We start from the raw sequence: 17776 nt of genomic DNA on the forward strand, positions 1-17776 counted from the left end.
GAAGAGGAGAGCAAGGAATGATAGGAAGGAAGCATAGCTAATAACTTCCCCCATTCTAAGGTAGACACTTACACATGGGAAATAAAGCAGCTTGTAAAGCACAATATTAAGGGGAAATATTTCCAAGTTAGAATTTATTTTCCTTCTGTCTGGTTTTGTTTTCACATTTACATATTTAGTGTGTGTGCAGAGGTCAGAAGATAACGTGCAGAAATTAGTACTCTCCTACCATATGGATTCTAGGGCTTGAACTCAGGTAGGCAAGCTTGAGAGCAAGAGTCCTTAGCAGCTGAACAAAAGGCCCCTTCCTTTTCTTAAGAGAATCTAGAGGCTTACTATTTCAATTCCATGCTCTAATAAGAAAATCCATTTCTAATTAAGGTAACTGCAGAGAACATCAGCTCCAAAAACATCAACAAGTCTAACAACTGGGAGCAAACTAGCTGGCCTGGTGGTACTTGCTTGTAATCCCAGCTACTGTCAGGCAAGTTCAAGACCTGTGGGCAACTTAGGTGAGATTTTTGCCTTAAATAAAAAAATTTAATCTTTTTAAAGAGGGCTGGGAGTATAGGTCTTGCCTAGCATAACCAAGTACCAGGGTTCAATCCTCTGTACTGTCAAGTAAATCAGGACAAAACATTTCAAATAAACTGAGGTTCATAAATTTAACCCTCAAATAATATCCACTATTATTACTCACTTACTATGTACTCTAAAATGAACTCTCACAGAAAAAAACAAGATTTCTTGACCTGAAATAATAATACAAGCAAAGCGCAGCAGTAACCCTTTTCAACACTCAGCTCCAGCCTGCATTGTCTTCCTTCCATCAGAAAAAGGCTGAAATGGTGCAATGGTGGAAATCACAAGAGGACACTACAATCTTCCTGCTTCTACTAATCTAAAACTAAGGAATATACTTTAAACCTCAGAGTATCTACAAGAGCATGAGTGTTAGGAAAGTGCTGTAAACTCCGCCTTTACTCTGTAAGAGCAAATGGACTTCACAGGAACTAACGTAACCTATGCAGCAGACCACCAACCATCGCTCCTCACTAGACACAGACTATAATCCTAGTTCCTATTTCAGCAGGTGTATGCTCCATGATCTAAAAGCCACAGTGAGAGGAGATTATCAGCTCTTTCCTGCTGGTAACATCAACCAAGTCTAAAAAGTCTGTAAATCTTGTTGCAAATCTGAGTAGCTGCTGCTACTTGAAGGCACTGTTTATTTTAATTACCATTAAGCTGATACAAACTCGCTTAACATTTCGCAATCTCGTTTCATTTAACTTTGTGAAGACTTCATGAAAACAGGTGGTTAAGTGAATGAAATATTTGTTTCCACGGAGTTCAAATACATGTTTGTACATACTTAGGTAAGTCACATAAATTTATTTCCTCAAATCTCAGGATTTTTTCTTTTTTACAAAATGGGCAAGCCCCCAGGACATGAATATGAAATTGCTGCTCCTTAAGTTTGCCACTCTTCTACAGAATGTGGTAAAATGAATGCTAGCAAACCTCTACGCCCATATCATCATCTATTTTCTCTCTGGTTCCTACTCAAATATAGTATAACGCCTTTCTCCAAACTTATATGCCGCCTCAGAACCTGTCTTCTATGCCAGAGACAAATAATCAAGACATGTAATGAATTAAAATTGACAGCTATAAGGCAGAATATAAAAAATTGGAATTCAGTAACCATAAAAATAGCAAAAAGACATCATCTACGTGCTTCATCAGTCTTATGAGACTTTTCAGATAAGAAAGTCACCAAGAGAATAATTTTTTTTTTTTTTTTTTTTCTTTTTTTATTTCTGGTTTTTCAAGACAGGTTTCTCCGTGTACTCCTGAGAGTAACTCTGTAGACCAGGCTGGCCTCAGATCCACCTGCCTTTGCCTCCCTAGTGCTGGGATTAAAGGCGTGCTCAGGATATCTTCTAATGACTAAGAAGTCATACCATTTCTATCCATATAAATAAGTCAACTCGAGTCACATTAGTATTCCAAACAGGAGAAAGTTTTAAGGGAAAGTGTAGTAACTAAAAAGTAAACTTTCAGGGAGCATTCTACTTTAGCAACTCCAACAAACCTCCTTAAACTATTCCTTGTACAGCTTGATTACAAAACTGGCTTTTGGTATAATAAGCACGAAGGAAAAGCCTCAACCATTTCAACTTCTGTAAATTAACCCTGAATGTAAATAAGGGGAGCCAATCAAGTTAGGAGAGTATAAAAACTGCACATAATATACTAAAAGATCACCAAAAATCTCCTCTTGTGGTCTTGCAAACACGAACTCAAAACAAACTGCAAGTGCATTTTAAATATCCAACTCAATTTGAAAAGGGGAGTAGCTAAATATCCTAAAAGAAACACTTCTAAGTTGCTACTGTCCCTATTACAAACTCCCTTGTTTAACTGTGTGCTACAAACTAATTCCACTGCAGCCATGGAAAGGAAGCCCTCTGTTTGTTCGGTTACGGAAAACTTCAAAGTTTCAGTTTATGATTAAGACAAAGTATTCCTCAGCCAGTGAGAAGGCAGATTGAGATCATTTTCTCCGGGTCGTTTTCTCACATTTCGAGTCAGTCCAAATTCAAAGCCACCTTACACCAAAAAATGAGGGGGGTTAACAAGATTACATCCACTGAAAGTCACAAGATGCAATGACCTCGACTCTGAAACAAACTCAATGTTCTACTACACACCACTGAGAAGCAGGTGGTTAAGAGGTTCCTGACCGGTTACCGTGAATCTTCTCATTTGATTTTTTTTCTCTTAACTATTTCAAAGTCGTCCCTGCTCAAGTCTATCAAGTGTAAGGGGAAAAGGGAGCAGCATTCCAAACACACAAACGAGCAACAGGATCCTAACTTCCTGGTTCTAAAGGAATGCGATTCCCTAATGAGCCATCTCTCCCCGCAGCAGCGAGCGCGGCTGTCTGGCCGGTCTCCGGCGGGACCAAGGGGGGCGAGGCCCCGGCGCCGCACTGCGGGTCCCCGGCGCTCGCTCGCCTGCCCTCGGGGCGATGGTGGCCTGCGACCCCAGCCCATTCTCCTCGGGTTGCAGAGGCAAACCCGCAAGGGCCTCGGGGACGCGGCCTCAGGGAGGACTCTGCACACGTCTCACTTCGCTCCAGTCCTCTCCGGCCAGGGCCGTGTCAGTCAGGTCTGACCCCGGCCCGCAGGTCCTCCCAGGTCCAGTCTAACCCCGGCCGCCCGGGCCACAGTCCAGCCTGCCCTGCCGGTCCCTCCACGGCACTGCCCCTCTTTCTGTCCTCCCCAGCGCCGGCCCCAGCTGGGCCCCGGCCCTGTGCCGTCCCCTCCCCGCCCGGGCCCGGCCCTGCCCGCCACTGGCCCAGTCCCTCCGGGAAGATGGCGGCCCGGTGACAGGCTGGTGGAGGCGCGGGTCCGAGCACGGGGCGCCGGGGCAGGCCGCCCCGTCGGTGACCGAGGACAGCCCGCTCACCTGTCAGCCGCCCGCCCCGCCCGACCGGCCGCCCGCGGGCTCGTCGCCGCAGCCCCGGTGCCCGGCGACCGCGCAAAACACGCGGGGACGGCCGAGGAGGGAGACGGCAAGAAAAGGCGGCACGGCCGGGCCGGGCCGGAGACAGCAAAGAAGAGCGGGCGCGGGCTTGGCAGCGACAGCAGCTGATCCTTCCTTTTTCGGGCCCGAAAATGTCTCAACCTCGAGACTCCAGATCCCCAACGCTCCTTCCCGTTCGCATGAGAACACACAGATCCCACTTCCGGGGCCCTGCGGAAGTCCCACCCCCGCGCGCCCCCGCGCCCTACCCCGGCGCCCTCACCCACCCGGCCCGCCGACTGGCGTTTGGCGCCCAGGAGAGCCTAGCGTCATGGCAGCGCTGCATAGTGATTGGCTAAGTGGAAAACGCGAGTCCTCCCTTCTACTTCCCCCGGCCTCTCCGCGCGCACCCATCTCGCGGCATCTGTGATTGGCGCGTGCGCGCAGGATGCCTTCCCCGCCCCGCCCCGCCCTGAGCTGCTGCGCGCGCGCCGCACACCCCGTCTCTCCCCGCCCATTCTTCAAGCCCCGCCCTGTAGCAGTCGAAGCGCCAGTTGTAGGTAGGCAGCTTAGCTTAGCATCTTCCAAGCAAGTGCTAGCGTGCCGGGCCTCCCAGCTTGGCAGCATCCTGGAAGCCCACCCCTCGCTCCGGACCCGCTGTCCCCAGGACCTCGACCCCTGTCCCGCCCTTCTCTACAGATTCCCCGACTTCAGTGTGAGACAACAATGATTCAGATAAGCAAAAATACCTAGTCGCTTCCCAGAGAATTGAGAATAGTAATACCTTGCCTTTATCAATTTTCTTAAAAAAAAAAAAAAGTATGTTGCATTTACTTTACTTAAAACTTGCTGCCTACTTATTTGCGTTTATGCGCCGGTTGCTTACTGTCTATAATGCATTATTCGAAGTTGTACGAAATTTTCCCGAATGAAAAGGCTTTCTCAGAACTATATTCACAGTTACTGTACACCCGTTCTGCTCCTTGGTTTCTAGGAAGTTTTCAAATGCTGAAGCGTGCATTTTGGAAAAAGGCTTCTTGGACTCTCATGCACTGGGCCTTTTTGTGGGAGTTTATTCTCTTCCTCCCTCTGGATCTTGATGCTCAACCTGTGGTGTTTAGACTTCAGAACAAGGGCCTTTACCAACTGAGCCATCTCACCCACCCCCTGAGTGATACCTTGTTGCCTTTTACTAGGCTTACGACTATTTCCTAGTTAATTGTTCTCACAGACCTATTTCTTCTTCAAAGACAAGATCTCACTCTTTTAACACAGGCCGGCTTTCAACTCACATGGATTATTCTCTTGCCTCCCACCTCCCAGGTTGGAAGTACTGCATGGCACTACTGTGCCCTACTCATAGATGCGTTTCCTACCCTGTAGATTGAGGAACCCTAACTTTCCAATTACATTAGTGTCCTAAGCATTCTTAAGAAAGACATTAGGTGAGTTACTCAATCTACACCAGAATAAAGCACAACCTGTACACTCTATACATTGCACTTTTTTGCTGAAAAGCCAAGTCAGTGTTTAATATGTGGTTTTCCCTTTAAATCACCTGGGATGGAGCTCAGGGATCTCGGGTACCTGACTGACATATGGAAGGCCCTGGCTTCCATCCTAGCGTGGAGAGAGAAGGGGAGGAAAGAAGAGGAGAGGGAGAAAGGGAGAGAAGACGAGAATCTAGAATCCAGAGCATCTTGGGTCCTAAAAGCTATGATTCTGTTCCCCTCATATGCCCATCTTCTACCTCTGATCAACTCTTGCTTATTTTCTCCCTTTCATATGGTCCTATCTTCCTTTTAGGTCCTCTCTGTACTTTGTAGATCTAGTAAAGACTCAGCAATCAGAGCAATGGCTCTCACCTATTATCTGAGCAGCTCAAGGAGGTGAAGCAGGAGGATCATCACTATGAGATCCAAGCATGCCTTGGGGAGCCATCAGCGTGAAACACTGTTTCAAAAAGTAACTGAGGGGCTGGGGATTTAGCTCAGTGGTAGAGCGCTTACCTAGGAAGCCAAGGCCCTGGGTTCGGGTCCCCAGCTCAAAAAAGAACCAAAAAAAAAAAAAAAAAAGTAACTGAAAAAAAAAAGTAACTAAAAAAAAAAAAAAAACTGAAACAAGAGATCCATCCCATCACTCTTACCTCCTTTTTTTAAACTTTTAAACATTAACTTTATTTTCTTTTCCTGTATGTGTCCATAATCATAGTACTCAAAAGATTGAAGGAGGGACTGGAGAGATGGCCCAATGGTTAAGAGCATTGACTGCTATTCCAGAGGCCCTGAGTTCAAATCCCAGCACCCACATGGTGGCTCATAACCACCTGTAATGGGATCCAATGCCCTCTTCTGGTGTGTCTCATACCTACAGTGTACTCATAAATAAAATAAATAATTCTTAAAAAAATTTTTAAAAAAGAAATTAATTTAAAAAAATTGAAGGAAGATGATCTCAAGTTTGAGGCCAGTCCAGATTTTGCTGTTAGTCAAGGATATCAAGAAAAACCTGGGCTACAGAGTGAGGACCTATCTCAAAACACAACATAAATTCTAATTATTTCCAGCTACTGGTTGCCCAACAATTAAACAAATATTTTCTAAGAACTTCCTCTGTGTTGAGAGAATCTATTGAATTCTGAGGTAGGGTGAAGAATCTTGAAGAGAAAATAACAAAGAAGCAGGGAAAGAGAGTGTAGGAGTTTCAAGAAGAAGATCCCAACCAACTCCGGAAGGAAACAGGAGTGCTAGGTAACCCAGTGTTAGGTAACCAAGAGTGTAGGGGCTGCTCACAAGCCTTCCTCAGAGAAGAAGCACCAGTTGGGAAGCTAGAGACAGGCTAGTCCTGTTCGGTGAGTCAAGATTTTATTATGAGGCAAGGAGGAGGAACCCTTAAGAAGCTTTTGTAAGACTTGCTACAGAGTTTCTCCTACCATAAAAGGGACCAGAATAGAAACACACTAAAAGAACTGGCTAAGCCAAATTAGGCGGAAGTGTCAAAATGAATGGCAGTAATATATTAGAATATGTTGAATTTTTTTTGAATGCGTGAGCTCACACAGCTACTAGGGTGTGTGTGTGTGTGTGTGTGTGTGTGTGTGTGTGTGTGTGTGTGTGTGTGTGGTTTGTTTAAAAATAGTAAAAATGATAAAAGGGAAAGCTCTTCTTTAAAGTAGACTACTGGCTAATAAATGAAGAAGAAATTGTTTTCCTAGATCAGCCCTGCTGCCACTATACAATTTACAACAGCCATGAAAGCTAAGGTGAATGAAGTTTACTGAGGCCGCGGTTATATATGACACTTCAATGCTTATTACATTCAAAGGGAAAAAAACATTTCGCAGTTGACAAATGTGTGTGCTCCTCCTGAATCAAGTGAACCAAGTCAGCAATAATGGCTTCCTGACTGACATGTGCTCCCATGAGACTAATTCAGTCATGTGGGATTCATGCCCAAAACACAATGAGCAAGATGATGTGTTGAGCATTGCTCCGGCCACATGTGATTGACACACAGGGAACCATAAATCTCTTCTCCCTGTCTTTTTGCATGTTTTAATTTCTTTATGATAATCAAAATACGAGAATGCTATGGGCGATTTTAATTTCCTATATGAATTCCTATATGTATTCCAAGTGAAAGAAATGAGGAGTGCATTTCCTAGGATATCCCACACTCCCTCCCTGAAGGAACAAAGAGGCCCAGGCAAAGCCTCTGAGTCTTGAATCTTCGGACACTGAAGAGACATACAGTGGAGCTTAATGGGCAAGCACAGAACCAGGAAGAACAGAGTCCAGGCAACGGTGGTAGAATGACCTGTGAGGTAGCAACAGCAAACAAAGGAACCTATGGATAAGTACCTGCAGTGGGAACTCAAGATTTGCATAGTCATAGACTCCTGGAATGAGGGACCATATCTAAAGAGAATCAAAATCTCTCTCTCTCTCTCTCTCTCTCTCTCTCTCTCTCTCTCTCTCTGTGTGTGTGTGTGTGTCTGTGTCTGTGTCTGTGTGTGCTGTGCATGTCTATGTTAATGCAGTGTGGTATATGAGCTTGTACAGGAACATATACCCATACATGTTGTCTTAGGGTTTTATTGCTGTGAACAGACACCATCACCAATGTAAATTTTATAAAGGACAACATTTAATTGGGGCTGCCTTACAGGTTCAGAGGTTCAGTCCATTATCATCAAGGCAGGAGCATGGCAGCATCCAGGCAGGCATGGTGTAGGAGGAGCTGAGTTCTACATCTTCACCTGAAGGAAGCCAGGAACAGACTGAGCATCCTCAGGCAGCTAGAAGGAGGGTCTCCAAGCCCACCCCCACAGTGACACACTTCCTCCAACAAGGCCACACCTTCTAATAGTGGTCAAGCATATGCAAACCATCACACATGTGCATCTGGAGGCCAGCAGGGTCCTGTTCTGTTACCTTTCCTCCAAGAGGGTCTCTCACTGAACATGGAGTTGGCCTGGTAGTCATCAATGCCCAGGAATCCTCCTGTCTCTGCCTCCCACAGCAGGCCAGCACATCAATGCCTGCAGTCATACTCAAATTTTTATGTGTGTTCTGGGACTTCAAATTCTGGTCCTCTTACCAGATCCTCTCTAAACAAGCATATTTGCCCACTGAACCATCTTCCCAGCTCCTCTAGAAAGATAAAAAAAAAAGTCCTTTCTGTGTGCTTTGAAATACCTGGGGGATAATATATTTGCAGAAAGCCCACAGGAAAGACCTAAGCTACTCTATCAGGACTTCAGAGGTTGGGTCTGTGACTTCTTTGAATGTGACACTATTTTCTCTTATGCTGGTTGGATCTGCAGGTCAAATCTGTGGTGCTTCTTGTGGATTTCCCTGGGGAATATCTGACCTGCCTACTTTCAGTAATTTTTAGTCACTTTTACACTATACCCAAATACATGACAGAGATACTGAAGAGAGCAGAATGTTATTTTGGCTTGTGATTTTAGTGTGTATCATGCTATCATGGTAATGGCACGGTGCAGACCAGGGTATAGCCTTCAAAATCCTGCCCCTTTGAGGCCTACTTTCTCCAACTAATTCCTGCATTCTTAAAGCCCTACCCACTTCAAAACAGTACCCCTAGATGAGACTGGAAGGACATTTCACATTCAAACACTAAAACCTGCATAGCACTCATCTATGCCTAGGCCAAGGCCCAAGGAAAAAACCTATGTCCTTCTTGACTGCATGCCTTGTTAAGACCCTCACAAAGAAAAGGAGTGATTGGTACGTGTAATGGTTGTTCCTGGTTATCATCTTGACAATATCTGGATTGAACTACAATCCAGAATTGGAGGGCTCACCTGTGATCCAGATCTTGAGGCTGGGAGACAAAAGTTTCTGACCTGGATCTTGGCATGGAGATCTTGAGGTATAGTGGCTATGAATTCCAGGAAACTAAGGCAAGGAGATCTCTGAGTTCAAGGTCAGCCTGAGACAAAAATAGTCCCAGATCCAAGATGGTGGTACACACCTTCTGCTGGAGACCTACATAAGGACTTTGGAAGAGGAAGATTCACTCTTCTTTGCCTGCTTGCATTTACTTGCCAGCACATCTGTTGGACTCTACTAGCCTTGTGGGACTGGGCAACTACTAGATCCTTGGACTTCTGGCCCACAGCTAGCCATTGTTAGGGTAGTTGGACTGCAGACTGTAAGTCATCATAACAAATTCCCTTACTATATAGAGACCATCCATAATTTCTGTGACTCTAAAGGACCCTGACTAATACAGTAAGAGTCAGGAAATGTTGGAAGGATCCCTACCTAGTTTGGAACTTGATACTTCCAAATTCTCATGTCCGTTAGCTACTTTTTGTTGTTGTTTTTTGTTTGGTTGGCCTCTTTGTCTGAGATAACCAAAAGCAATGTATGGAAGGAAGGATTCACTTGTTTGTTTTGGTTTACTGTCCGAGAGGAAGAGTGGCAGGACGGCAGGTGGAACAGCAAGCTAAGAGGCCACATTCTCAAACGTAAGCACAGAGAGAGCAAACCGGAAACAGAATGGGGTTATAAACTCTCGCTCAAACTCCGTCCCAGTGAAGTGCTTCCTCCAGCACCGCTACACCTCCCACAGACTCCATACCCTACCCCTCAAAACCCCGCAGGGGCCAGGAATCCATAGGAAACTATTTTTTCATTTAAGCCTACATCAGATGTAGGTAAACGTACTCCCGTGGGAAAGTTTTAAACTCCTGGAGACCTGACAGAGTGGTTACAGTTTTTTAATTCAACAACTTCCCACTGATCCAGACTTTGCAGAGCCTCTGTGGAAGTAAGAAACGGTGCCAGGTTTCTCCCCTCCATCTCCTTGGGCGAGAGACGCAGTCACCTCTGAGAAGTTGGATATCGCAGCAGACTATCCTGAGGAATGACTGTGCGTTTCGGTGCTTCAGGAAATGGACACGGGTCCCCCGTCCATATAGACAGGACGGCTCTTTTTACTGGATAAAAACAATTCCCAGAAGGGAACTCCACAATTCTGATGTTTTTTTAAGGTTGTATTTGTTTGTGTTTGCATGTTCGTGTGTGCGTGTGCAGGTGCACGTGGGCATGGAGGTCAGAAGTCGACCTCTGGTGTCATAACCAGTTCACCTGATTTTTTCAGTGGTAAATCCAGCTGGCCTGGAAATTTTATCATCTTTCTCCTCTTTCCTGAACCTCATGAGGATACCTATTTTTTTTCTTTCTTTGTTTTGTCAGCACTATAACCTCAGATACCATATGATGTAGTCGAGGGGCCCAGTCTTCCACACGTCACTTACATTATACTTGCATTTTCCTCTAGGCATACGTTAGCCGCTTTGACTAGACTCAGAGACAGTTCCCTAGATCCTCTTTGTGAGACATTGGAAGCTCACAGGTCACGTGCTGCCTTCCGCTATTAACAAGAATCCCAGAGGGAGACGGAAAATCAAAGAGAATACTTATTTTCTCCTTCGATTTCTTTATTTTTTTTCATTTTTTTTTTTTACAATTTTATATATTTATTTGTGTGTGTGTGTGTGTGTGTGTGTGTGTGTGTGCTCACCTGTATACACAGGCCATGTGTTACAACAGCATGCAAGTGGAGGTCAAAGGACAACTTGCAGGAATGTGTTCTCTCCTTCTACCATGTTGGATTCCAGGGACCTAATTCAAGTTGTCAGGTTTGGTAGCAAGTGTTTTTACCTGCTAAAGCAGTTCACTAGCACCTCACCCTCAATTTCAAAGGTCAGACTTCTTCACCTCTCTGGACGAGCTATACTTTTACTACTTACAATTTCCATGCACTGGTTATAGGAATAAATGTGTAACAGGAATGGAAAGAAATGCAAAAATCAGATTTTTTATTTTTCGAGAGTCTGACGTTTGTTTCTCGGTAGACCCCGAGCTCCCTGTTTAGCAGAAGATGACCTTGAACTTCTGATCCTCCTACCTCTGCCTCCTGAGTGCTGGATCTACAGGTGTGTGTAGCTTTAATTTTTTTTTTAGTCTAACTTTAATGATTCTTAAATGCTTTAACTTCCCTTTTAGCCCACAAGAGGTAGTGGGAAAGAAAAGATACTGGGGAAGTGAACCTGTTTAGAAAGGTTCTTTGGAGCAACTTCCATTTGTGTTGTCTGGAAATCAGCAGTTTGGTTCACGGATTAGCAGGCAGCAGCAATTCAGCCCACTCACAAACACCTCATCGATACACCAGCAGTCTAGTTCAGTAGTTTGGAGTCGAGATAGCAAACAGGTATCAGCAGCAGTGACACTACCTAGCAGAGACAGCCAGGCCTCAGCCTTGGCACGAGTCAGCAGCAGGAGGGACCAGCAGGAGTGTTGGGAGAAGTTCTCAGCTGTGCCTCTCTCAGGGAACTGAAGATCAGCGAAGATTCAAGACCAACAGGCATTGCACAACTAGCTCTACCAGCGAGCCAAGCTCCGTCTTCATCACTGTCCATCGAGTTCTATTTATAATCACTCCAGACATCACATGTCCTCCGTGGGTCTTGCCTCAGCACGTGTGTCTGTCTCAGCTGACATCATTCTGTCAATCAGCTGAGTCCAGAAGTTTTTGGTGCATTTTTCTCCATGGAGTCTGGACAAATAGAACTCAACAACACATGTAAGGTGGACCAATGCATGCGTGTCTTTATTGAAGAATCCTTCATCACGAGTCCTTTCACATGATTGCTTTAGCAGAACATTCTTTCATCTGTGTCTGCTTCAGGGAAACACTCTTTCACATGTTTGCCCTAGCAAAACACCATGCAACACTACTGACTTTCCGAAGAACCTGTAAGTTTCCACTTCAGGATGTGCCACCACATCCAGCTTACATAGTATCGGAGGTTAAACCCAGGGCTTCAAGCAGGCTAGACAAAGCGCTTTACCAACTGAGACACATCCCGTACTAAGTCTATTGTTTTCTTTAGAAGTATCCCCCTATTTTAAAAATTGTTTTGAGTCTTCATCCTAAAGTACCCCAGTGCTCAACTTTTAGTCAGATAGTTATTAAATTGCCGGATATTCTACATTATGAGAAAAATTTTTTTTTCTTTTTTCTTTTTTTCGGAGCTGGGGACCGAACCCAGGGCCTTGCGCTTGCTAGGCAAGCGCTCTACTGCTGAGCTATATCCCCAACCCCATGAGAAAATTTTATAAGTGCAGTTTTTATGTTTTTTTTTAAATGACCATAAGTGACTGTCGAATACTCAGCCATAAGTGGACATGCGTTATCCCCTCCCAGGTCCAAGGCACAGGAGCAGAAAGGATGTGGCAGTCAGAGGGAGGGGGAGACTGATGGAACGCTGCCTCCTGGGCCTGACGTGGTAGTACCAGTCTCAAACTCACAGCAGCTCTGGTTGCCACCAAAGACTGGGCTTTCCCTAATTCCATAATGGAGGAGGCAGGGGTTCACAAGGCTCTCAGGACCTATAGGCAGTTACAGGTTGCTAGAGGAAGGAGAAAATTTTCTACAGTGATGTAGCCACCCATAAGGCGCCCATGGGCTTTTACATCACCTCCAACTTGTACTCCTGTAAGTGATCCTAGCAGGATTCATGGGGTTGTTAAAAAACCAAAACCAAACCAAACCAAACCAAACCAAACCAAACCAAACCAACAAAAAACTTGGAAGTAGAAGGGGAAGTTGAAAAGAATCAGGAGGGAGACAAGGGAGAGTAAGATGGTGATAAATATCCTCTAAAAACATTATATTCATCAGAATTCCATAATGGATGCCTTATTGTGTATAACACACACTAATAAATACTTATAATAATAAGATCGTACATTTATACATATATCACATCACAGTCTACTCCACACAGATACACAACCGACAGACACACAACTGAAAGAACAGTATCGGCAACTCGTGCCCTACCTCACGCGTGTGCTAAACAACACTAAGCTTAAGTTTTATGCTGTAAGATATTTAATCTCCATCTTAAAATGCATTATGAAATAAAACTTGACTTTTGCTTTGGGCCACTTTGGTTCTGGTTTTGTTCATTCTGGTTGCAGGCATTTAAGTCTATCCGTGCTTTGCTGGTGTCAAAGCTGCTGCTGACACAAGCTGACCGGACTGATGAGACCATGGAAACTCTGACTTCTGATTTCCACGCAGCTCACAAGCTGATAATCCCCTCTATGTGTACAACCCACTGCTTTTGAAGATCAGGTTTGAAATCCTACATAGGAACGGAAGCTTAACTGTATGTAAACGATATTTCCTTCATTGGTTTGAAATTTTTGTATCAATTAATTTTTCTATCTTGAATAATAAGAATTTCAAACACAATGCCTTTAGGGAACTGGCTGGTATGAGGTAATAGGGAGTGGTGAGCCTATAGCTAACTAAGGAAGGGATGTGTGCACAAGGAGGAGACGCTCTATATCACTTTAACAAACGCTGACGCTGACATGACGCATGCCTGTCATCACGCATGCCTGTAATCCCAGCACCTGGGAGGCGGAACCTTGAGTGGGTGGGACTTCAGGGCCCACTGGGGCTACACAGTTAGATTCTGTCTCTAAGAGCAAAAACAAAGCATGGAATAAACGCACAGACTTCCGTGATGACAAAGGGAGTTGGTCCAGAGTTCAAGATCATGGTTAAAGGCAGTTTTCGCAGAGGCTCAGTGGATGAGCATGACCTTATAGAGAATCAAGTCCTCAAGGACTTGAAAACCCAAGCACACAGAGAATGGAGAGCTTTACAACAGAATGCAAACTTAGGTGCCCCTGCCTCTTCAGTCTGATGATCCAGCTTGATATTGCTGAAGAGGTCATTTGCAGTTTCTCCCAACAGTACAGGATTTTACCAGCAATCCAAAGTACTTCTACGTAATAGCACTGGTAATTATGAACAGTATCACAAGATGTATTTTCTATGTATCATCCCCTGTACTCCAAATGGCACTGGAATGTAATTTACCACCATATTATAAGTAAGGAAAGTGAAACTTAAGCACCAAAACAATCTACCTGTGATTTCCTTGAAAGGGAACGGAAAGTAAAACCGGAACTCCGGAGTCTAAGCGTTTTTTTCACTCCCCTCTCTGCGGCCTTTGTGCTCCATCTGCAGAATGAAGTCCCACCACAATGTGGCATTTTTCTTTAGTCGAAATCAATCAATCAATCTCTCTCAATCTCTCTCTCTCTCTCTCTCTCTCTCTCTCTCTCTCTCTCTCCCTTCCCCTTCCCTCCCCCTCTCCTCCTTCTTCCCTCCTCCTTCCTTCCCCTTCTTCTTCCCCTCCCTCTCCCTCTCTCCCTTCCCTCTCTTCCCTTCCCCCTCCCCCCCTCCCTCCCTCTCCTTCTCTCCTATATTCTTTGCTTAACACAACAGAGTGGAAGACAAATGGCTTTCTATATAAAGAAGCAATCAGATGTAATATATTGCTCTCTGGTAGTTGGGTCATAATGTGCTGTCTCAGCCCAGAGAAGAATAGATTCTTCTTCCACTGAAGAAAGAAATGCGTCTTGTGGGTTCGGCTCTGGTTATACAGCTCCTGCTAAGTGGAGATGAGAGTTACTGGAAGTCAGAATTCCTTTGGTCTTGAGAGGTTCTGTCCCTGTCTTAGTGACTCCAGTTAGGTGCAAACCAACCTCCAGCGTGATGTACCCTTGACTCATCCCCATCCAGGATAAAGCTCCATTCTGATTCTGAGCACTGTGCTCTTTGCTCAGAAATTCACACCAGGGACTGGAGAGAGATGGCTCAGCAGTTAAGAGCACTTGCCGCCCCTGAGGAGTGCCCCCACCTCACATCTCACACAACTCTGCAGCTCCAGTCTCAGGGGATCCGACATCCTCCTCCCAGTCTCTTCAGACAGCAGTACCACATAGGATGCATATACATACATGCAGGCAAAACATTCATACACATGAAATAAAAATAAATAAATCCTTTCGAAAAAGGAAGGTCACAACAGACCTTTCTTTTGTTAATGACAGGATCCTTCCTGTATTCCTCCACTCTTTGAATTTCTCTGTGCTATCTATTTTTGTTTTAATTAATATTTCCTGTGTTAAGTGTATTTTAAAACACTTTCATACACTTGTTAATCTTTTTAACCTCCCTTCCCAGCTTAGATCCAGATTTTACGTTTTATTTTTTTTTCAGAACTTCATACATGAACACTGTATCTAAATCACTCCAGCCCCCCTTCCTCCCTTTTACCCCCTCCCAAATTCATGATCTCTTCTTAATGACTATTGATTGATGTGTGTGTACATATGTGTGTATATATATATATATATAGTGTGCATATATACATGCATACACTGCATATATACATGCAATCCACTGAGTTCATTTAACCGTACTCATTTGTACATGAATCCAGGGCTGACCACTTGAGATTAGACAACCTATTCAAGAGTTTGTCCCTGGAGGAAACTGATTCATTTTCTTTCAAGCCATTGATCAAGCCCTTCATTTAGAGGTGGGACCTTGTGGATTCTCCCCCATCCACAGTATCCATTGGTAGTGTTGTTATTCTGGTCTTGTTGACATTTCGTGGGTGCACTTTTCTTGTCCTGCCTCGAGGATACTAGCATCAAGCATCCTGGTCCTCTGACATACAATCTTCATGATATTCGATGAGCTTTAGTGGTGCGTGTTACATTGCAAATGTATCAGTCAGGATTGCACATCCTTCTTGAAGGATGTCCTATGTATTTTTACCGATTGGGGTCCTCTGTAGTAGTCTCCTTCTGTTGCAAAAAGATACTTTGGATACAGACTTTTGTGTTAAAAAAGTTTTGGAGAAATATCTGAGAAATGAAAGAGGTGGGAGACAGTTATGCTAATGGATGGAAAATACTAGGAGAGGAAAGGAGAGAATTACAGAGAAGGTAGAGTAAGTGTTCCAGATAGCTAGAATGTCTACTTGATGACCGGAGGGGGTGGGGGACAAAACACTTCAATTACAAAAGAATAGAAAAAGTCTTTATGGATATTATATAATCTCTGGAACTTCCCCTAAGTTATTGGTCCCTAATCACCACCACATCACAGCATGCTGAGATAAAGTAACAAGAATGAAAAAGAAACAACTTTAAATTTTTTTACATACTTACTAAAAGGTCACAAAGAACACTTACATTCCTTCTTGCTACTTTTTATTATTTTCTCTCGGAAGCCTAGACTGGCCTTAAACTTATCTTCATGTCTAGTGCTGGGATTATAGGCATATTAGGTAGAACATTCTTACTCTTTTTTTTTTTTTTTTCTCGGAGCTGAGGACCGAACCCAGGGCCTTGTGCTTGCTAGGCAAGCGCTAGAGACAAAACTGCTATGAGATGTATGTTAACATACTAGGTGGGAATTTAATCAGGGAATTGACTATGCTAGTATAGCAGCTCAGAAGTTCCATGTTGGCACAACAGGCCAAGCCGGATACTCTGGGATGCTTGTTTGAGGCTCAAACCCTGAGAATCCAGGGAAGAGGCTGCTGGTGAGAGTCCTAGAGTCCAAAGGTCAGGGTGTCTACACTTCTGATGCACTTTGGGAGGAAGGTTAGTGTGGAAGGTCAGTTTTCCTCCTGCATCTGTTCCGTCTAGTCCTCCAGCTGTATGGGTGATACCTATCCACCTAGAAAAGGTTCTCCCCGCTACACAGCCTCCTGTCACCTTCTCTTAAAGCTACAGACATGCCTAAAGCAGTGGTGCATCAGATCTTCAGGCAGTTCTCCAGTCAAGGGCACAGCAAAATTGGCCATTGCAGTAGGCGAGCAAATTGCTGCTAATTTTCAAAGCAATTAAGTGTGGTTTCCACGTGATTCTCAGCTAAAGAATCATAGGGAAATCACCCTTCCTTTGAAGTCTCTCCTTTAATTTATTGTAGTGACAGGAATGAAGAGTCACAAATGCGGAGCCTAGGGCCTTGGGGACCCAATTTTTGCCCATATGTTTTTGCTTCATTTATTATTATTATTTGTGTGTGTGTGTGTGTGTGTGTGTCTGTATGTGTGTGGTTGCATGATGTGTGTATTAGCCATGCTGTGTGTGTGTCTGTGTCTGTGGAGTTGCATGATGTGTGCATTTACCACCATGTGTCGGCGTGTTTGTGTCTGTGTGTCTGTGTGTATGCATTTGCCACGGTATGTGTGTGTGAATGGTTGCATGATGTATATGCATTTGCCATGGTGTGTGTGTGTAAAACTTTATGAAGTCAGTTCTCTCCTGGGTTCTGGGGATCAAACTCGGGTTGTCAGGCCTGGGTTGTCACACAGAAAGTGCCTTACCCATTGAGCCATCTCCCTGGCACTTACCGCTGCCTTTTGTCTACACCTCTAACTTTTTTATATATTGTTTTTCTATTTGTTGAAACAGATGATTGAATTAGAAACTGTAGTGTGGTTAAGCAAGGCTAATACAGTTGCCTTTTTCAACGTCAAGACATTTTTTTAAAGGAGGAAAACACTGAACAATGAGGACTTAGGTTCAAGCAGCCTAGGAAAGAAAGGCCCCAAACACGGACTCTGAACCGTTTTCACCTGCTACATTCCAGAGCAAACCTAGCACAGACTCAAGAGGAAGCAAGAATCGGTACTTCATCACCAACCCCAGGGGCCTGCCAAGTCTTGGCAAGAAACAAACAGGTGGAAGGCTTTGTTCTGTCTCTTTCAGGCACAGAGACAATGCGGCTTACTGTGTGAGTAGTGCAGGCAGCCAAATGAAGTACTTCCCAGGTAGAAGGAGGGGTCAGTGGCCCATGTACACCAAGTAAGGCATCAGAT

General features: G+C 44.4%; 1 protein-coding gene across 1 annotated transcript in view; it reads right to left on the reverse strand.

The window, feature by feature from the left end:
• Larp4b (La ribonucleoprotein 4B) overlaps window positions 1-3785 on the reverse strand; it is a 78565-nt gene extending 74780 nt beyond the window's left edge. Inside the window, 1 exon segment of the mRNA XM_032885131.1 lies at window positions 3478-3785. The gene's annotated coding sequence lies outside the window, so the exon portion shown is untranslated.
• Window positions 3786-17776: the final 13991 nt, after the last annotated feature.

This window comes from Rattus rattus, chromosome 14 (assembly GCF_011064425.1).
Source record: "Rattus rattus isolate New Zealand chromosome 14, Rrattus_CSIRO_v1, whole genome shotgun sequence".
In the NCBI taxonomy this organism is placed as follows: domain Eukaryota; kingdom Metazoa; phylum Chordata; class Mammalia; order Rodentia; family Muridae; genus Rattus; species Rattus rattus.